Below are 22695 nucleotides of genomic sequence, written 5' to 3' on the forward strand. Positions count from 1 at the left end.
CAGGTAGACTAAGTTTCCCTGTATATTTTTACAGCGGCACGTTTCCTGGTTCTTAGATAAACGCAACGGCTGGCCATCAACGACACAGACTGCCTATGCCCCTTGGACACTGTGACCCCAGAGGATCCTACTGCGAATTTTCGGTGCTGCCACCTCGTTCGTCTGTGCGTGCGCTGGCGGAGCAGCTTGACAGCTGCCTCCATATACTCGGAATCCCTGCTTCGCTGCTCAGTCCGGCAGCAGATCATCCAGCAAGCAGGTCCACTAAGTTTTCCTGTATATTTTTACAGCGGCACGTTTCCTGGCTCTTGGATCAACGCAACGGCTGACCATCAACATCACAGACTGCCTATGCCCCTTGGACACTGCGACGCCAGAGGATCCTACTGCACATTCTCGGTGCTACCGCCTGGTTCGTCTGTGCGTGCGCTGGCGGAGCAGCTTGGCAGCTGCCTACATAAACCCGGAATCCCTGCTTCGCTCCTCAGTCCGGCAGCAGTGCATCCAGCGAGCAGGTCGACTAAGTTTTCCTGTATATTTTTACAGGTGAGCAAAACAACCTTTGAAACTAAGTAGTATTTACCTTACTTATTGCACTGTTGCCGGACAACTCCCAAACTTTTTGTGTTTTTGAATGCTTTTGACTTGAGCACACGATGGCAAAGAAAGACGAAAAGGAACTCGCGAGCTTCTTTTCTGATTTCCGTAGAGACATGCGGGCTGAAATGCGGGCAATAAAAGATAGTCTGCGCTTCTGTAGTGACACTTGTGATGAAGTTAAGGTAATTGGTAGTGAAGTCAAGGCGCCACGTGAGGAAATCAAAGCGTTAACAGCTCAGAATGAATACTTGAGAGCAGAAAACGAAAGGCTTGAAAAGAAAGTCGACGAGCTCCAACAATATCAGAAAAGTAATAACTGGAAATTAAGGGTGTGCCTGGGGAGCTTGACTCGACTGTCGTGGTAAAAAAAGAAATAGGCGAACTTGTGGGTGAAACGGTGACCAACGCTGATATCGACGTTTGCCATCGGGTGCCCACGGTCAGCGGTGACCATAAGCTTATCATTGTATGGTTTATATCGCGAACCAAGCGTAACGCGCTCCTTTGCATGACCAAAAAAAAAAAAAAAGAAGCTGTCACCAGAAGATGTGGGCTTCGAGGGCACAAGAAATACTACCATTTATGTGGATGAACATATGACGCCACACAACAAGCAAATCTTTGGTGCTGCGCTTAATTTTGTTCCGGGCAATTCTGTTTTCTGTTGACAATGTACAGTAACGTTGATAAATCTGTTTTTTTATGCTAATATGAACTTTTTGTATGTTTGTGTGACATGAGCCAATGTTCAATGTAAATAATGAAATCAAATTAAGTCGCCCAGTCCATAGTGGTTCAAAGAATACAGCCATGCTGTATGAATGTATGCGTGCATTTATTGTTTTTATTATTTTTTTTCCTTGGCTTCTATGTTCATATTTATGTATATTACCAGCTTTCTGATGTACTGCTGTAGACTGCTTAGTTTGTTACGGGGGCAGAGACCTCGTCAGGCAATCATGCCTTTTGTCTCTGCCACCCGCAGGAAGGAGTGATTTCCTGCAAATAAAAAATGACTGAATGAAAAAATCATGAGTGAAAATTTCCAATTTTCGATTGATGGTTTGGACGTCTGCTCGCGCGTAGTTGAGAATAACGTTTGTCATTTTTGATTTGTCAGCACGTGGAAGTGAAAGAGAGCAGTGTACAGATTTGTGGTCGCTTATTTTTTCCAAAACATTACCGTCTGAGAGCTCGGGATGGTTGGCCAGGTTCAGGTCTAGAATATGATTACCCTGTGTGGGTTCATGAACAATTTGGGTGAGCAGATGATATTGAAAAAGATGGAGGAAATGAATGTTCTCTTGGCGATTATTCTCGGAATCAACGGATATCGTTCTCCAGTTTATGGCCGGAAAGTTAAAGTCGCCGGCTACAAAAAGAAGAGAATTAGGGTGTTTAAGGAGAACCTGCTCATTGGCGTCATTTAACTGTTCGACAAATTCCGGTTGGCTATAGTGTGGTCTATATCATGTGCCGAAAATGCAAAACGTGCTACCAACTACACTAGAAAACCAATCTATTTTGAATGAAGAGTCGATAGCAATGAGCGATGCGTGGAAATCTTCCTTAATCGCAATCATTACTACTCCGCCTCGACGAGAGCCAGCCCTATCTTTTCTAAAAAGAACAAAAGATTAAGCAAATGTAATGTCATGGTTTGAGATGTGTTCCGTGCGCCAAGTTTCTGTTCCTACGATGACGACAGTTGAACAAGAATGCAATGATGACTTCCAGAGCGTCTACTTTGTTAAACGTGCTGCGGAAGTTCGCCAAGAGTAACGAGACATGTTTAACTTTGTTTGGATTGGTTTTCTTTGTAGACTGTCTTGAGGAATGTTTAATAATGCGGTCAGTTGCTGCATCATATCGGTAAATTCCGCGTTTCATTTGAAGCTTGTTAAATAATACAGAATAACGCTCATTTGTACCAACATTCTCTTTAGCGAAATCGAGGTTGAGGTTCAGCGAATGGGTCTAGGTAGATCAGTCCAAGGTTGGCGAAGGCGATGAGCCCGTTCAATGCCGCTACACTGCATCTCGAGGTACTCGGTAAGGAAGCCTTTGACTATCTTTTGTGTGTCTCTATAGCTTTCTTGTTCCCCTTCATCAAGATTTTATTAATAAAATGGTTTTTCTCATTCTGTTGTTCATGTCGTCAACAAAAAATGTCAGTTCATCGTTTGTTTTGTTTATGTTTGTTTTAACTTCCTCTACCGAATTGGACACAATGTCAACGCTTCTTTTCATTTCAAGCACACTGGACATATTCTTCTCAATTCCAGCAACGCGGTCTTGAATGCTACGTATTTCCTGTTTGATTTCATTTAGGGACTCCAACGTTTCTGCATGACATTCCTTTAACAGTGCGAGCGCGTCATCAACCTTTGGTCCTGGGTTTGCTTTCACATCACCCGCACAACGCAAAAGTAGTGTTATGCATATGGAGAGCAGGAACAAAGTAGGTCTTGGAGAATGTTCACGAACAAGACCTGCCCTCAAACGGTACTCATGTTGACACAAATAAATTATGGGAAAAAATGAGCCGCTAAGAGCGCGGTACGTGCACAAATCAACATCCATTGAAACTCAACGATAGGGTTCAGCAGCCACACAGGACCATACTATTATAAAACTACATAAAAGGGCCTACCTAGAAAAGCAAAGAGCACAAGTCAACCATATGCTCTCGTGGCCGCAAATCCCAGAAGTATGAAGTCAGCAGGCGGTTATATAGGTGGCCTTGGCGCTGAATCTGCTCGAGGTGGTGCTGTCCCAAGCTATAACGTCACACAGCAAGTCACGTTCCGCGCTGGAACGCAGAGGTGGAACCAGATAAAGCGTCAGTCGTGCAGGTCATCTGATGGTTTCCTTGCGATGCTTCCAGCTTTGGTTGGCTTGCGGCATGATGTGGTGCTCAAGAAAGGCAAAGAGCACAAGTCAACCATATGCTGTCATGGCCAATGTCTAAGAGGCAGAAATAACGGACTCATTCTGTATTATTTAAGTATAAATCTGAAGCATATTATTCGCATATCATAAGAACCGCATTGTTTTATCAATCCAGTGCACCCACATGAGACAAGTGATTCGTCCAATCTAGCTTCCGCCATGTGCGCTACAAAGGTGTAGGTAGCGTTGGTTTGCAGATTCCTGAACTATTGCCCGCCGCTCTTTCGGCCCAAAAACTAAGCGGAAAACCACAATAGGCGTGCACGCCAGAGTACAACTCGCCACTTTAGAGGAGGAGACAAAACTTTCGGATGAAGCGGTTTCCTCGCTTATGCTTGAGATTCTATAATGCGTCCATGCGTGCGTATATTGGCCAACCTGTTTCGGCTGATGAATCTTTTTGCAAAACTATTTTTAGTCTCGCACGGTCAGTGCAAGAAATCATGTAGCTACCGTCGCTTTAGTCATCGCTTTAGTCAATCCCGACGCAATTCGAATGCTTGACGTCCCGCAATAGCCGACAACCGGTGTTGTCGCCGTCTTGCATCCCCGCAGCCGTGCGCGCTCGATGGCGACCGGCTCTTAAACCTACACTGTTTTTTCTGTGCTGCCTTTACAGCAAATGTCTCGTGAGTGCTTCATCGGTAACATAACCATTTAGTATTTTGTGCCACATGCGGCGCCAACAGCTACCGACAGTCTCCAGCACATTACTCGCCAGACGAGGTCACATCGGCCCTTCCCGCTCATCATGCGAGAGTTTTGTGATGTAAACAGTCGTACATCTCTGATCAATATTGTGAGAGTTCGAGTCAATGGCTACAAGCAGCCTATTTATTGTGAATGCGCCTCCGTTAACCGCTGAAATTTCCACCCACAGCACGATAGCCCTACTCGAGGCGGAAACGGGTCGGCAAGCCGGTCCCGACCTATATTTATGGCCAGGCTCATTGCTCGAATGTGTAAACATATAAAGTTTAGCTGCTTGGTTAGGTACACACAAGCGCTGCTGCTCAGGCCTTTGAGTCATCGAGAGTGAAGTACTTTCTCGGCCCCCGATCTGTTCGAAGCAGATGAGGTGACCGCCCGATGATCACTTCTCTCAGCGTTGCGGGGTCTAAAACCTCACACAACGATTGAACGCCACCGTTGGCAATGGAATTGTAGAGGATTTAGGAGAAAGAGGCCAGTGCTACAGCAGAATTTTAAAAAATAGAAAATCAACCTCTCGCAATAGCCCTGCAGGAAACAGGGGGTCCTGCGAAATTGGCAAGATACCAAGCTTTCCATAGTAACAAATGAGAAAGAAAGAGGGTCATAACGTTAGTAAAAAGAAATGTGGCAGCTCTGGAGTACGCCATAGGACCTAGAGACATAGAACACGTGTTCGTGGAGGTATTAGCCGGGAGCATCACAGAGCCTAATATTTTCATACTCAACATCTACAGCTCGCCAAAGTAGAAAAAGACCAGATTCCGTGCATTAATAAAAAGGCTAAAAATATATGCGGAGGGCTACAGCTACTCATAGTAGGTGACTTCAATGCACAACATCAAGCATGGCGTTACAGTAGACAATGCTCCAAAGGCAGGCTACAATGCGAAGATATTCAGGAGCAAGGCTTCACATTGAATAACAACCCAGACAGCCCGTCAAGGATAGGAAATAGTGTCAGCAAGGACACGTCTCCGGACCTCACACTTTCAAAGAACATAGAAGGTCTCGAATGGTACAACTTGGAATTAAACCTAGGCAGCGACCATTATATCATAGTAATTAATATAGAAGGAGGGCAGAAAGCGCGAAAAATCAAGAAAAGGAGAATCACTGAGGTGGACAAGTTTACAGACTGGAGTACCGCCGAGGAAATTCCACCCATAAACAATATCGATGAGTGGTGTAACAGGATTGAACTAGACGTCCAAAAGCACACCAAAATTGTTCAGGGGGAGGATGCTCCAGAGGTGGTATACAGCCGGCTATTGCACATGTGGGAAGGCAAGCAGAGTCTCGAAAATAGACTTAAGAAACAAAAATGGAACAGGTGTCATAGTTGAAGGATAGCGAAGCTCAACAAAGAAATAGAAGACCACTAACAAAACCTATGCGAGCAAAACTGGGGAGACAGGTGCAATCAAATGGAAAACGAAATGGGCATGGCTAAGGCATGAAGTATAATGCGACACCTGCTAGACCCAGAGAAAACTAAAACGCAAAGTTCCATTAAGTTGATAAAGGCTAGGCATCATCATGGAGGCAGCGATGATGACTTCCTTAAAGAACTTAAAGACAAATACATCGGAAAAGTAAAGAAAGACAAATTAGAAACCTACAAGGGGCACCCAAACCAGCGACTAGATGCCCCCATAACGGTAGCTGATATGGTAGCAGAAATCCGTAGACTAAAGACAAAATTGGCCCCAGGGCCTGATGGGATAACAAACAAGATGCTAAGGATGTTGGATAACGACTCGGTAGTTGAGCTAATTTCATGCATAAATGCTGGGAAACAGGGAAAATCCCTAAGCAATGGAAATTTGCTGAGATAGGGCTGATACCCAAACCCGGAAAACCTCCGACGGTCGATAATTTGAGACCAATATCACTCACATCATGTGTAGGTTAACTATTACAACATGTGATTCAGAGGAGACTGACCAGATACATGGAGGAGAATGAGCTATGGCCCCGCGAGGTGATAGGGTTTAGACAACATCTTAGTACGCAAGATATTATGCTCAGGATACACCATGATATGGTAAAATCGAGATCAAAAGATGGTAAAGTAATTACGATTGGACCTCAAGAAGACCTTTGACAGTGTAAAACACGATGCTATTCTGCAGGGCCTCGCGGAATTAAACGTACGGGAAAGGATGTAGAATATGTAACAAATTTTCTAACAGACAGAAAAGCAAAAATAAGATACCAGGGGATAGAATCTCAGATATTCGAACTGTGGAGCAGGGCACACCACAAGGAGCGGTGCTATCGCCCACATTTTTCAACATAACTATGCCTGGACTTCCAGAAAAGCTAAAGAAAAAAGAAGACATAAATATCAGCCTATATGCGGACGACGTAACCATTTGGACACACAAAGTCAGCGATGCTTAAATCGAACAAAAATAGCAAGAGGCAGCAAACAACACTGTACAATATGCAAAAGAGAGGGGTATGAAATGTTCCTCAGAAAGATCGGAGTTGTTTATATACAATCCCAAACTCCTGAGGCAATAAGAACAAGTGGACGTATAGCAGTGGAGGAACGAGCAGTCCCTCCCGAAAGTCGAGCAAATGAGGGTGCTAGGAATGGTCCTCCAAACGAACGGGTACAACGGAGAAATGATAAAGAAACTGGAAGGACAGGTCATACAAACGACAAACCTTATAAGGAGAATAGCTAATAAAAAAAGAGGCCTTAATGAAAGTAACCTATACAAGCTTTCGTAATAAGCAGGGTCGGGTATGCCACGCCATACTTAGACCTGAAAAAGGCAGAAAAAGACATGCATTAAAAAAGCACTACACCTCCCGGCAGTTACCTCCATGGACAGGCTAATGATGCTGGGAATACACAAAACCTTAGTTGAATTAATTGAGGCAACACTAGCTACACAACAAAGAAGGCTAGAGAAAACTAAGGGTAGAAGGAACATATTGAGGGAAATAAGTATAAAACCGAAGGAATACTGGGACACGACAGAGGAAATGAGAGTGGAGTTCCGGAAACGAATCCATAACCCCCATTACCAAAGAACATGCACCCTGAATATAATAAGAAAAGACGAGAGAAAAGGGCCGAAACAGAGACACGGATATCCGAGACGGAAAATTCAGGTAGAATTGCATATGTAGACGTTGCATACTGTGGCAAAGGAAAAATGAATGCAGTCCTACTCAATGGCAAGTGAGAAACGGTTACAGCAGTTTCTATAAAAACAAAATCGATACAGACAGCGGAAGAGGCTGCAATAGCACTGGCTCTTGCTCAGACGGAGGCAAAATACATAGTCAGCGAAAGCAAAAGCGCAATCAGGAGCTACACCGCTGGAGTAATAGCAAAGACCGCGGGTAGAATCCTCGATCAAAAGCGAATAGAAAGATACGTCACCCTTGTTTGGACGTCAGGACACGCAAGCGGGCTCGGTAACCAGGCGGCCCACAAACTAGCCTGAGATCTCACACACCGGGCTGGAGGAGTGCCACCGGAGCAAGGTAAACAAGAGGACCTGATTAACTATAGCCAAATAACACTGCACTACAGACTGAGCAGGAGGGTCCTACTACCACCAGACTCCGCGTTAGGCAAAAAGGATGCAGTAGCATGAAGAAAGCTACAGACAAATACACACCCGAACCCAGTTCTTGTCAACCATATATGGCCAGAAATACGATCAGACCTATGTTCACTATGTAAGGATAGGGGATCTCTAGATCACATAATATTTGAATGTGCAAAGTCACCAGGCAGGGCTAAAAATATAACTAAAGACGCCTTGGAGACCCTTCTGTGAAGCTCAGACCCAAGAGCCCAAAGAGAAATTGTTCGACTGGCCGAAGATACCGCCGGAGTCCAAGAACTACCGGCCTGCTACTAAGGCGACTGTCCCACCTTCCGGGTCTAACCCCCGAAGAGCGGGATAGTCACTCTGTTGGAGGAATAAAAGTTCTCTCTCTCTCTCTTGGTTTGCAGGTGTCGTCGCCAGAACAATGCCCCACAACCGTCGTCAATAAGCTAAAGAATCAACATAACCGCGCAGCCTACTGTCTGTGACCGTACCTTAACTACGCCAAAGAAAACATACGATAGCATAAACAAAAAGAACAAATATCGTTTTTGCAGTCACATTTTCATTAAGCAATACCACATTAAAGACAACCGCTACTTGAATCATCTACGAAAGAAAAAGAGACATGTCCTTTGAATTGTTGTCTGAATCACAGACAAAACTCGGCCGTTTGTGCTCTTCTAACGTCCCACAAGTATTTCAAAATGGCGGTTACTTACGGTGGGAGGCGTTTCACGATTCCGTTTTGCATCGCTTTTTTATTAGCGCATTGCACGAGGCGCTGAAAATTTGCGAATAGCTTCAAAGATATGTAAATTATTCAGAGAAGCATAAAGAGAAGAGGTACCATGCCCTACCTGGAAAGGAACGAATCATTCACAGTGTTTGAGTAAATTTCACCCGCCATTCTAAGGGAAAGACTGAGTTGGCAGTTACTCCCACATCCGCCATTTCCATCGTCTCGTAAAAACTGTCAGCCATACGACAAAGCAGTGCCTGGACTATTGAGTCACTTACTACCCTCGGCGATAACTATCATCGGCCGGCCACTCTAGCACCAACGTTTTTGGATGAAAGGGCCTTTTAAGGGGTCATGACACGGTCGTACAAAATATTACAGTTTTGTAGGCGTGCTGATAAGAGTGGACCATATTCTAATTTAGAAATTTTAGTCCCTAGAGGCACTTTTTTTCGAAATAAGTGGCTCAAATAGGAACCTCTTGTACGCTGAAGGCGTCGCCGAAAATAATCATTTCCTTTATACTACGAAACAATGGGACTGTGAGCACAGAACTTTCATGGTCGAGGGTACATTTACTAAAACGCCTCGCTGATCTATTACAAAGTGCCATCCGCTGTGCTTCGATGTGAAGTAATTTAGAACTAGCGATTATTAGGAAGAAGCAGACAGCCGGAGTGCGGCGTCCTTCGCGCTCGCGAGGGCCGTTCAGTAAACGTGCGGCGTAAGGTGCTGTAAGCCACGTGATCTCATCGTCTACTTTCATGATGCGGTTACGGCGAGACTTGGGCCTGACAACGAGCAGCGTAAACTATGCTGCCGCTTGGTGTCTCGATGTTGTGCGCCGCGCCCTACACATTTTACGCTGCTGCGCTGTCGAGCGCCACCTTACGATTGTACTAGAGCGCCGTTGGATGGCACTATATACATTGCGCATTTTATGTGTTGGTTTTAGGAGGTGCTTCAGTGCACAATGTGTACGCTGTTCGAGTAGGGCAGCTCGCACCTTTCGTGCTCGGGCGCCGACGTACACCTGAAACCCACCCACTGATGCCGCTATTACCGAGGTTTAAAGGGCTAAAGAGATCGACGAAAAGCTCCGCTTGCGGTGACTTCGGCAAGCGACATGACTGCTGTTTGGCCAACATTACCGTGCAACTACGCACCCGCGGTTGAGGCTGCTCGTGCAGAGAACATGCAGGAGACGATGCGGCCTAAGTAGTCACCGGCTGCGCCGCTTGCCGCATCAGCAAGCTGGTCAGAAAAATACTAGTATTTAAAGCGTCGGCAGTTCTGATTCAGCTGACGCATTGAGAATAAGTTTAGGCGTGATGGAATGAGATGCAATAAACAGTTTATATTCGAAAATGTTGTCATGACCTTTTGTAACATTACCGCGTGAACACAAGAAGTTATCATCGGAATTTTATTCTTTACGCGTCAGTCTTTCTTATGGCAGTCATAGCCAAGGAAAATAAAACAATTTTATATTGATGCACGGCCAGACCTGCATTGTCTTTCTTCACGGTTAGAAGAATGTAAAAATTGGAGGCATTCTAGAAATAAGACATTACAGATTACCCACAAACAGTACGTCTACCTGGGTTAGCGCTTTCCACAGCCCATATATAAACAAATCCATAAACCTGGACCTTTTTTTTTTAAGAACATAGATTTAACATAGAACGTGGAAGGTTAAATTATACCGTTGCACGTCTTTGCATGACCGTGGATGACAACAGCTCTTTAGTGATCTGTGTTCCCCCACAACTGAAAAAAATGAAAGTGCTTTGAAGGGAAGTGAGCTATTTTTTACAGTGGTTTGATGAATAGGTTCCTGTAACTTGACTGATCAACTTAACCACTCAATTCTGATATTTCAGGTGCTCGGTACCCAGAAGCGCTGCCATGAAATTTGCCATCGCGCTACTTCTGGCATGGTTTGCACACTTGTCTACCGTCGCCTGTGAGTTTGAGTAATATTTTTTTGTAGACCTATAGGCTCTGAAAGCGTCGTGCGGTGGTGCTAATTCTTCTCACGAGGAACGCCATCTATGGCAGAAAAATAGAAACTGGCAATATGGGGGTCATACTTGCAGCGCGTTCTCCTTGCACTGGTGCTCCTTTCGTTCAAGTACAGATATCTCGCGCTGTATCTCCGCCCCGTCACAGTGTACCGTTAGCGGCTCGTCTTCAGGAAATTCTGCTTCTTTGACTTTCATTTTCCATAAATCGAACTTGAGTAAAGTTGTACAATTCATTCAAAAAATACACTCTCTGCAGCAGAGGGTCGACAACTACGATACACGACTGTAAGCCATGCGCCAGGCGCGCGCTTCGGTAGTCAGCAATTACGTTGCATACGCCACGTCCTTTCTAGTAGTAATTTTAAAAGATAGCTTATACAGCTCGTTCATACGTGAAGCTGCCGTCAGTGGAAGTAATAGTGCGTAGCGCGAGTCGTTGTAATCAGGGTTACGTAAAAGATATAATTCTAATTTGTGCTTTAGTGATTGAAGTTATTGTGTGAAAGCAGCGGGGATATGTTAACGAAATTAATGTAATTTTTGATTAAGTGATGCATTAAATGAATGAAAAAAATTCACCAGTGTCAAAACGATCAGAATCAAAAGCTACTTTACAATCATGCTCTTATTGTGCTAAAGTGAAACTCGTCATATATATAACTGAAACAATATAACAATGAGAAATGCTTTCTAAGGTGTCAATCTACTGCGATTGGAAATCCAATTTTGCGCATGCTTAGTATCTGAGCACAAAGGTTTAATAAATGACATCAACCTACAATAATATAAAAAATCAATAAAATTCAAGGAAATCATTCGTGTGTGCCTGAAAACCTAAGGCGTCACACTCATATTTTAGATATGTTCAGAACACCAAAAACTTTATAAGGACTTCGAATCAAAGCTTTCAATATCGCACTCAGTCAATGTTTCGCGCTGTGGAATATTAGTTCAGTTCAGTTCAGTCGTTCAGTCGTGTCCGACTCTTCGTGACCCTATGGACCATGTCACGCCACGCTTTCCGGTCTCTCACTATCTTTCTAACATCACATAACTTCATCTGCAGTGCCTCGAGGATGCCATCCAGCCATAGCGTTCGCTGCCTACCCCTTCTCCGGTGACCCTCAACCTTTCCCAACATCAAATCGTTCTCCAGCGACTCCTCTCTTCTCATAAGATGACCAAAGTAGCTGAGCTTTAACTTTAGAATTTGACCCTCCAATGAGCAGCCACGGTTCATGGTCTACAATATCGACTGATTTGATCTTCTGGCAGTCCAAGGAACTCTGAAGAGTCTTCGCCAGCCCCACAATTCAAACGCGTCAATTCTTCGGCGGTCAGCCTTTTTCACAGTCCAACTCTCGCATCCATACATCACAAGTGGAAAGACCATAGCACGAGTTATACGGATCATGGTTGGCAGACTAATGTCCCTGCTCTTTACTAGGCGGTCAAGTCTAACCATTTCTCTCTTTCCCAGAAGCAGGCGTCTCCTAATCTCATAGCTGCAGTTTCCTCCCGAGGTAATCTTGGAGCCCAAGAAGAGAGAATGTCACAGCTTCCACTTCTTGTCCCTGGATGCTCCAGGGCTTGATAGGGCAAGACGCCATAATCTTTTTCTTTTTAATGTTCAGTTTAAGCACAAACTTCTCACTCTCTTCTTCTACGCGCATCAGAAGTCTCTTGAGTTCTACTTCACTTTCTGCCATTAAAGTTGTATAATACAATATCTAAGGTTGTTGATACGTTTTCCAGCAATCTTCACTCCAGCTGAAGACTCGTCCAGACCGGCCTTCCTCATGATACACTCAGCATATAGGTTAAATAGGCAGGGCGACAGTATGCAGCCTTGCCTCACTCCTTTCTCAACCGGAAACCAATCAGTAAGACCATGCCCAGTTCTGACTGTTGCCTCTTGCCCTTCATATAGGTTCCTGAGTAGACAGATGAGGTGAATTGGAACTCCCATCTCTTGGAGAGCTTGCCACAATCAGCTGCGATCTACGCAATCAAATACTTTCGCATAATTAATAAAGCAGGAGTAGATTGGTTTCAGGAACTCTCTTGCTTGCTTTTTCTATGATCCAGCGAAGGTTGGCAATTTGGTCTCTAGTTCCTCGGCACTTGCGAAACCCAGCTTGCACGTCTGGCAGCTCCAATCCACATACTGCTGCAGCCTACCTAGCAGGCGTTTCAACGTCACCTTGCTAGCATGCGAAATAAGCGCGATCGTGCGGTAGTTGGAACAATCTTTGGCACTGCCTTTCTTTGGAATGGGGATGTAAACTGACCTCCTCCAATCCTGTGTCCACTGCAGGGTTGTCCAAATCTTCTGACATAATGTATACAGAATGTTAACTTCCTCATGGTTGAGGTTTTGAAGCAACTCAGCTGGAATGCCATCAATTCCGTTAGCTTTATTCTTAGCAGGGCTGGCTAAGGCCCATTCAACTTCACTTTTCAGGATGCCCTGCTCTAGGTCAGCAATCACAACCGTCTTATGTTGGGTTTGCACATTCGGGTCCTTCTTGTACAGTTCTTGTGTATATTCCTGCCACCTATTCTTTATCTTGGAGGCTTCAGTGAGGTCCTTGCCTCGTTTGTCCTTTATCACGACCAGCTTGGCACAGAAGCTTCCTTTGATATCTTTGATTGCCTTATACAGAGCTCTTGTGTTCCTTGATTGGCTGTTGTCCTCAACTGCTTGGCACTGTATGTTCAGAAAGGCATTCTTATCTCTCCTTGCTATTTTCTGAAAATCCGCATTCACAACCTTGTATCTTTCTCTTTCCCCCATAACTTTTGCCATCCTCCTTTCCTCAGCTATTTACAAAGCCTCTTCAGATAACCAGTTTGCTTTCTTGCATTTCTTTTGCTTTGGAACTACCTTAGTAGCAATTTCTTGTATAATATCATGAACGTCAGTCCACATCTCTTCGGGCTCTCTGTCTTCTAGATCTAATTCTTGAAATCGATTCCTCACTTCCACAGCATATTCTAATGGAATTTGATCCAGATCATACCTGCAAGGCCTTCAAGTTTTCTGGGTTTTCCTTAATCGAAGCTTAATTTTGGCAACAAGAAGCTGATGATCGGTGCCACAATCGGCCCCAGGCATTGTTTTTACTTCTTGTAGAGCGCTTCTCCATCTCTGATGGCAAAGAATATAATCGATCTGATTCCTGTACAGACCGTCCGGTGAAGTCCATGTGTACAGGTGCCTCTTGTGCTGTTGAAAATGAGTATTCGCTATGGTCAGGTTATTTTCTTGACAAAACTCTACTAACCTCTTCCCAGCTTCATTTGGCTCACCAAGACCGGACTTTCCTATAATTCCGGAAATTTCTTCACTCCCGACCTTAGCCTTCAAGTCTCCTATGAGAAAAACGACGTCTGATGATGGGGTGCGGTCTAAAAGGCAGTGTAGGTCCGCATAAAATCTCTCAACGTTAGCTTCTTCAGCAGTAGTGGTCGGTGCATAGACTTGGATAACTGTTATGTTGAAAGGGTGACCTTGGATACGAAGTGAAATCATTCGGTCGTTTTTGGGGTTGTACCCTAGCACTGCTTTGCCCATTCTTCTGTCTACTACGAGAGCGACCCCATTCCTTCTCTTGGATTCATGTCCACAATAAGAGACATAATGGTCGCAGGAGTTAAATTCTCCCATTCCGGTCCACTTCAGCTCGCTGATACCCAAGATATCAATGTTCAATATTTTCATTTCTCGCTTGACGACATCCAGTTTACCTTGCGTCATGGATCTTACATTCCATGTTGCTATGTGATATATCTCCTTGCAACATCAGACTTTCCGGTCGCTTCCCGACACATCCACAACTGAGCGTCCTTTTGGCTTTAGCCAAGCCGCTTCATTCGTCCTGGAGCTACTAGGAGTCGTCCTTTGTTCATCCCCAGTAACATGTGGGACGCCTTGCAACCTGGGGGCTCATCTTCCGGCGCCATATCATTAATGGTATTTTGACTGGCCATAGGGTTTTCTTGGCAGGAAACACTGGAGTGGGTTGCCATTACCTTCTCCAGTGAATAACATTTTGTCAGAACTCTCTGCGTGACCTGTCTATCTTGGGTGGCCCTACACAGGTGAGCTCACGACTTCATCGAGTTTCGCAAGCCCCTCCGCCACGACAAGGCAGTGATCCATGAAGGGGGTGGAATGTTAGGGAGGAGAGTTAATCGCGTGTCATAAAAATATATTATGGCAGAGCTATCTATACGGTGATAAGGCTTAGAACGCAGGAGATATGCTTTCTCCAATAATTGAAATTGTATAACCCGCTGCATTGTTCGTGAGGCAGCGGGAACATTACGCTCTTGAAAGCTATGATTGCACCGCAAACCATTCAGATCTTTATTTAATCGTTTTTCGACAGCCGGCTTGATGCAGGCTTCTCACTCTGATTCTGACACGTGTATATATTCTGCATTCTTTGTATGTTCATGCTCGTTGTCGCGAGACGCTGCTTTATCGGTTTCTTTGTCGCGTAGGATGTATTGAGATGTGTCACCTGGCCTCGGGTACGTGCAAGAAAGGACCCCTTGTCCTCGGAGGGGAAATTAAATGCAGATACCTTTCGAGGTGAGGTTGCTCAGTGACGAAAAACCGAAGCTGCTTCACCGACGATGACAAGATGTCGACGCCGCTTTTACGACGACGCACCCTATGAAGACTTCCTCGACGATCACGCGTCCAAGCTCTAAATGAAAAGGCCGCTACACACAGCAACACGACCAGAAAGCAAGCCGACACCGACACCCAACGAAGTGACAACGGTATGCCCGGACCATGATTGCATTAAACGAGAGCCTAGATCGGACACCAAGGTACACGTGAAATATGAGGACGCAAATGAGCGACCTTGAAGTTGCCGGACCGTCGCACAGTCACTATCCTAGTAGACACCCGAGCTGACTATTCAACCATCAGTGTCCGTTTTCCTTGGGATAGCCCGCTGATTCGCACCGCTGGGGTAACCTCATTACTCAGTCGGGGCGATGCACTGCAAGAGTAACAGTAAATGGGCGTACTTACCACGCAAGCTTCGTGGTTCTAGAGCAGTGTTCGCGCGACATGATTTTGGGTGTGAACTTCCTAAGTAAACATGGGGCGATCATCGACATCCTAACAAGCTGATCGCGCTCTCAGCGGACAAAGCCATACCTCCTACAACGCCGTCGACATAGCTCCTCGCTCTAAACACCCTCGACTCAGAAATGACTGTGGCGCCTCGATCAAGCATCCTATTATGCGTGGGTAACGCAGAAATCGAAACCGCTGAAGGCGTCATTAAAGGAAACATCCAGTTGCACTAAGAACAATGTCTCGGCATCGCCCACTTGGAGAAAGGACAAGCTCAGGTGCTGTTAAAAGCTTCACAGAATAATACAGGCATGTCAACAATGGCACAACTATTGCTTTTCTCGACGAATAAGCAAACATATGAGATGTATTCGCCCTCCTTAACCAATCCCTAATAGGCGCACCTGACCAAATGCGTCAGCCTACGTTTGAAATCAATCAGTCATTACGTCACAGTAGAAGAGACTACATTCGCTGCCTTCTTCGAAGCTACACCCAGCACTTCCCGTCAGCATCGAAAGTGGGACAAACACCATTTGTCAAGCACCGTAGTATATCGGATGAACACGTTCCACCTCTTCGCCAAAACCCCTACCGCGTATTGTCGCGATAATGCCAAGCCACCCGCGAGCGAGCTGAGGACATGACAACGTCATCCAGCCATCAAAGAGCCCTGGACAGCATCAGTCGTTTTGCTGCAGAAAGACAGGAATCTGCTCCTGCGTTCATTGCCGCCGTTCAAACAGCACAACGAAGAAGGAAGTGTACTTTCTTTGGTGCCTTGACGACATATTGGAGCGGCTATGTAATGCAAGGTACTTCTCATTGATAGACTTGAGTAGCAGCTATTAGTAAACTGAGGTCGACGACAGAGATCGCGGAAGATCGCATCATTCATCATATCCGACGGCCAGAGTTCAAGGTGATGCCATTCGGTCTCTGATCTGCACTAAGGCCGTTTCAAAGAATAATAGACTGGCTTGAAGTAGCAGATTTGCCTAATATACTTGAATGACGTCGTTGCCTTCTCCTCAAGCATCGAAGCCGCCTGGAAAGCTGCGGACAGTGATCGAAGCATCGCTTAACCACTGACGCAACTTACGAAGTTAGATGTGGCTTATAAATGAAAAACACCTGAAGTGGAAGCTTTTAAAAGAACCTAAGCGCTCTCTTACAGTCCCCTCATGTCCTCAGACACTTCTATTTTATTTTCTCTTCTCTCTCGTTCTCTCTCGGCGAAAATGCCGAGACAAGAATACATTCCGTGCAAGCAGAGTCGACTTATGCGCTGTTATGATTCATAAAATCGGCGGACAGGAAAATGTTCTTGCGCACGCTGGCTGTTCACTGCCGAAAGCTGAAGCTAACTGTTCATTGACGGAGAAAGTCTTGCCCTCATTTGGAACAAAACAAAGTTTCGTCCTCATGTCTACGGACACCTATCCAGGTTTAATAGCAATAACCATGATTTGAGCTTACTCGCCAAATTAAAATATACCTCCATCCGCTTTGCGTGATTAAGCCTGCACCTTCAAGAAGTCGACATCACAGTCGTATATACGTCCGGCAGCCACATTCCCATGCAGGCAGCTTGTCACGAACTTTCATTGATGCGTCGCCTCAAGAAGACGACCTTGACGTTTCCGTCGGATCGGTAAGCGCGAGAAATTTCCTTTGGAATATCCGGTATTGTAATTCGAGGCAATGTGAGGTGTTCACGACGTTCTGGCGTTGTAGAATTCCTGGCCTCAATCGTTATTTATGTCGCTGTGGATTCAAACCTTAGAATCTGTGTGCGTCCGTCATGTGATGACGGGGAAACAATTGAGCATCATATCCTGTCCTGCAGTAGGTATGCTACTCAGACAAAATATTATTTAAAAATACCTATTACTCGCCTAGGATTCACGATTACTGTTCGTGTCCTCCTCTTCTTGAAACCCTGCCCTAAAACCGGCATGTTATTTACTTTCTAGCAATAATATCGCTATCGGAAGATTTGTGTGCTAGCGCTGATCTGTCTGAATTATATTTTGGTATTTTTTATCGTTCTTTCATTGAATGCTATTCCAATCACCTCAAGTATTTTGCCGCACTAATTCCTAATTAATGTTACCTATCATACAGACTACACCAACATGGTTTACCCTGTATGACAGGTAACATTAATTAGGAATTGGTGCGGCAAAATACCTGAGATGATAGGAATAGCATTCAATGATAGAACGATACAGCCTAAACCGATATGAACCCTGCAGGGATGCTGAAGTGGTAAGATGCCCGGCTTCTGTGCCGGAGTACCCAGATTCGAACCCGACCTCTGCGGCTGCGTTTCGATGGAGGCGAAACGGAGTGGCGTCCATGTGCTGTACGATGGCAGTGCAGGTTAAAGAACCCCATGTGGTCGAAATTTCTGGAGTCCTCCACTACGGCGTCTCTCATAGCCTTAGTCGCTTTGGGACGTTAAACGCCACAAACCAACCTAAACCGACATGAATTCTATTTTTACACCTTCAATGAACTTTGGTCAATACCCTACTGTGGGTAAGTGCAATATGCACCATAGTAGACGAAAAAGGTTTGCAACAGTAGCGGCGCTCTGACCCTGAGTTAAAAAACATGACCGATAACCTAGAAGAAAGAAAGTTCGCTTTCCATAATGCAGTGTTCAGGCGTCATTGATCGTCATTAGCCTTAAACAACGATGTCGCCGTGAAGAAAAATTTCGCAGCGAACAGAACCGCGCAGCACCTTTTTGTGCCCAAAAACCTCACACGCGAGATTCTGCAGGCGCTGCACAATGAGCCGACAGCGGGACGTCTCGGATTTCCGCGCACGTTGCGTGGGATACAGGAGAAATATTACTGACCCCAGTTACCTGCCGTTGTTGCTTATTATGTGAAAATGTGCCGGCCGTGTCAGCGACGCAAGACGCCCCGAATCAGACAAGCTGGTCCACTCAACCCAATACCGTCCCGATTAAACCTTTTAAGTAAATTTGCATGGATCTCCCGGCTCCTTCCCAACTTCATCAGCGTGTGAGGAATGAGTCATCGCGGCAACCGAATACATGAACCCCTACGCCGGAGCGACAGCCCTGCCCAACGGTACCGCAGCAAAAGTTGCCAAGTTTTGCGCTGAACGGATTCTCTTACGACATTGCGTTCCTGAAGTGCTCACCATGGACAGAGTAACTGCATTACCGGCGTAGTTCACGACAGCCATCTTGAAATACAGCCAAACGTGCCACCCCAGGACAACTGCCTACCACCCGCAGAAAAACGAATTTACGAAGCGCCTCAACAAAACGATCGCGGACATGATCGCCATGTACGTCGACGCCGAACACAAGACCTGGGACGTCATCCTGCCCTGAACTTCTAGTATAACACAGCCGTGCAGGAGACAACCAGGGCGACCCAGTTCTAACTTGTCCACGGCAGCTAGCCCACGACGACGCTCGATGCAATACTTCCTCGTGTAACTGCCTAGGAAAACCTGGGCGTCGCCGCCAACTTTCAGCGTGGCGAGAACGCCCGACGGCTTGCCCGGCTGCGCATAAAAGACAAGCCACACGCTTATGCCCGACGATACACGTTGCGATGACGTGAAGTGGAATACAGCCTGGGCGGACAAGTGTGGGTTTGGACGGCGATACGTCGCCGCGGACTGAGTGTTAAGCTCTTGTAGCGGTAATTAGGAGTTTAGATTCCTTCGATGCATCGAACAGCTTCACTACGAGGTCATCCCTGACGGCACGTCCACACCCAAAAGCGCCGGGTGCGCCCAGAAGTCATCCAGGTTGTACGCCCCAAACCTTAATACGTGAGCTAAAGTTATTCAGTAGTTTGTTGACATTTCTGCATTTATTTTGTAAGCGTCGGGCTGATCGATTCTTAATAAGGGAGAAATGCCACAAACCATTGATATCTTCCCGACCTCGGCGCCACTTCTCGATGGAGGTGAAAAGCAAGGTGCCTGTATGCTGTGCGATGTCAGTGCGCGTTAAAGAACACCAGGTGGAAGAAATTTCCGGAGTCCTCCACTACGACGTCGCTCATAGCCTGAGTCACTTTTGGGACGTTAAACCCCACAAACCAAACCATACTATTTCTTCTTTTTTCGACAGCCGCCGGTTTTCGGCCTCCACGCTCTCATTCTGGTACGCGGAGCCATCCTATATTTTTTGCTAGTTCATTCTCCTGTTCGCGAACCGCAGCATTATCAATATGATGACCAAGATGCGCTGAGATGTGTTTAGAGGTTTCCAGCTCCTCGCGTGTGTTTTTGCAATGTTCCAGGCTGGTTTTGCCACCAAGTACAGTCAATTACCAGTCCCAGACTCTCTTGGACTATTTGCTGACAGCTGTCCGGTGTTTTATTGTCTTCTGACAGCCCACAATCCCCGTCCACTAGTAAAGCTGTCGGGCCGCTGGACATGTTGGGTTAGACTCCGAGCGTAGTCGGAGTATTTTTCGTGTTCCTGAATATGGTATCTGCGCTGAACAAAGATACAATCTTTCCAAACAGCTGTAAGACCTTTGAAACTTGCGTCTCCGTTTTCGTGTCTAGATTTTCCGTACAAGAGGAAGCGAGAGCGCCAAGTATAGATTGTTCGTGCTGCCGATAAGTTCACCTGTTTCGCGACCTTTTAAGCGCACATGTCTGAAAGAGTCGCAAGCGAACTGCTTTTTGCGTTAGCAGCAAGAGCTTATTGCAAATGCTTTTACAAACGCTTTCGTCTGCTTTCGAGCCTAGTAGGCTGGCCACTTGAAAGATGTTCGTGAGCATCAACGGCACAAAAATCAAGCCAAACACGTTTGTAAAACCCTTCACATTCAGTCGTGCCACGCTCCGTCCACGAAAAGTATTGATTTATTCGGGCCTCTTTTATGTAGGTTTAGTATTATACGTGCGCCAAAAAAATAAACATGTGCGCAGCGTCACTGAAAAGAGCTGAGTCGTGGTGACTGATGGTTGATAGTCAGCTTGCAAGGGGAGGGAGCTTGCCAGGTCATGTGACCAACACGCATGCTGCCTGTCAATGAGGTAGGCGAGAACTGTCAGCAAAATCGGATGTACTCAATGTTTGCAGGCTTTATCCAGATGTTGATTCGCCTCCTTAAAATGAGCGTGGAAGGTTGCGACTGGAATTCTTAGATCCATTGGATCGATGACCGCTGCGCAGAATTGTTGCTGTTGTCGCCACCGATTGTTTAGCTCTTTTGCAAGCATAAATCAGCCGAATAAAAAGTATATTGAAGTGAAGATAAAGTCTCCTCCTCTGTTGACAACAATATTTTCGAACAGCGTAATAGTAAAAAAACTTCCGGGGGTTTAAGCAGGGCTTGAAGCTACTGCTAGATTGAAAGCTGAGTGCGGCAGAAATTGCCTGTTAACACCCGCCTTTAAAGCAGCGGGTTTCTGCCATAATTTTTATTTAAATTAGATTACGGGCAAATAAAAGGAGCTTTATGCTTTTAAGTATCCTCCACGAAATTCTGGATACCTGCACCTAACCAGATGAAGACTCGTGTTGTTTCTTCTATATTGTACATTGCTTTGTAAGAAAGGAAAGACGCAGTATCTGCATATGACCTGCGAGATTTTTCTAGGTGACAACATAGTGACGCAGACGACTCATAAATTAGGTTCTTGTTGTGCCTGTAGGAAGAAGAAAAAGAAAATGTACGGGCCTGTTACTCGCTCTGTAGCTGAGCCATCGCCGCTGCCTCGTGCGGACAGAAGATAAAAAAGAGAACAAAGTAAAAAAGAAGAGGGAGAGAAAGACATGTGCAACAACAACGGCCGTCGTCATCACCGAAGCAGTAGCGGGTGCAATGACGGCCTACAACAGCTAAAATTCGGTGGCTTGCTAACCCCGAAGCAAGCGGCTTTGGCCTACCGTCTCAGTCCCGTAGGGCCAGGAACTGCCACCCTTCACCACCTCCACTCCTTACGTTACGGGATAGGAAGGAGCCTTATACCTTGAGTGGACGCCACGGAATTGTAGACATCTACACCTTATCATGTTTTCATATTTTTTTCTTGTATATTGTATACTGGTTTATAAAAAAAGGGAAGGCGCAGTATATATATTTGACCTTCAAGGTTGTAAAAGATATCGCACAACCCAAGGCTGCCTCTCCGTTTTTTAATTGATTCATAGGAACGGAAAGGTGCTGTAGCTTTCCAACTTGTTCTTTGGTCGCCTGCCGCACACTTTAAGGAAAGGGAGGAAGGTGTGAGTGAAATTGAAAAGTGGTCCAACCACGGTGGAAATTGGTGCCACAGCGTAAATCTCTGCATAGTGGCCAGTGAAGCTCTCGCTTCAATATAAATGCTAGGCTGAAAAGCTAGCTGTTAAGAAGCCAGTCTAATGAATTTTGGTTCTCATGCCATATTCGGACTTCTGTTTGGTATGATTATCCTGTGGTAATGATGGTTTCTCTTTCTACAGAAGATGCTCTTCCAAAGTTCGAACCTACGCTCACATCGAGACGATGATGCGGTTTCCTTCACGTAAATTATTCGAAGTAAACACATGCACCAATTGGGGCGATAGGCAATAATTAGACCTGTTCCTTGGCGTGTTCGAAAAGCATACATGCTGTATAATGCAATACTTCGGAGATATCAATGGGTAAAATTTTCAAAAATTTTAATTAGATTTTGATTTTAATGGGCAGCCGCCACATGGATTACACATTAGCCTTTTCACCTCTCGTCTCACTCTTCGTAACAGGCAAGGAGACCAGCATTTAGCATTCCTGCAAGAAAACGGAGTGCGTCCAATCTGTCCTATTTTGCTAGGAAGACATCTACTGAGTGAGCGCGCGTGCACGTTGCCTTTTCATCCCCCCTTTGACCTAAAGGTGCATACGAGCGCGCTACTGATGGTACCGCCGTCATGTGGGCCGGCAGCATCCGCTGTTCATTCATTCATTCATTCATGAATATTTATTTATAAGATTAACCTGAGGC

At 45.5% G+C, this 22695-nt stretch overlaps 1 long non-coding RNA gene across 1 annotated transcript in view; it reads left to right on the forward strand.

The window, feature by feature from the left end:
• Positions 1 to 313: 313 nt before the first annotated feature.
• Positions 314 to 22695, forward strand: part of LOC146177302 (uncharacterized) — a 64895-nt gene continuing 42513 nt past the window's right edge. The window contains exons 1-2 of the long non-coding RNA XR_014701299.1: positions 314 to 546; positions 10467 to 10549. This is a non-coding gene — a long non-coding RNA (uncharacterized LOC146177302). The remainder of the gene's footprint in view (positions 547 to 10466; positions 10550 to 22695) is intronic.

The sequence above is a fragment of the Amblyomma maculatum genome, chromosome 10 (assembly GCF_055883805.1).
Source record: "Amblyomma maculatum isolate TAMU_Amacu chromosome 10, ASM5588380v1, whole genome shotgun sequence".
Lineage (NCBI taxonomy): Eukaryota > Metazoa > Arthropoda > Arachnida > Ixodida > Ixodidae > Amblyomma > Amblyomma maculatum.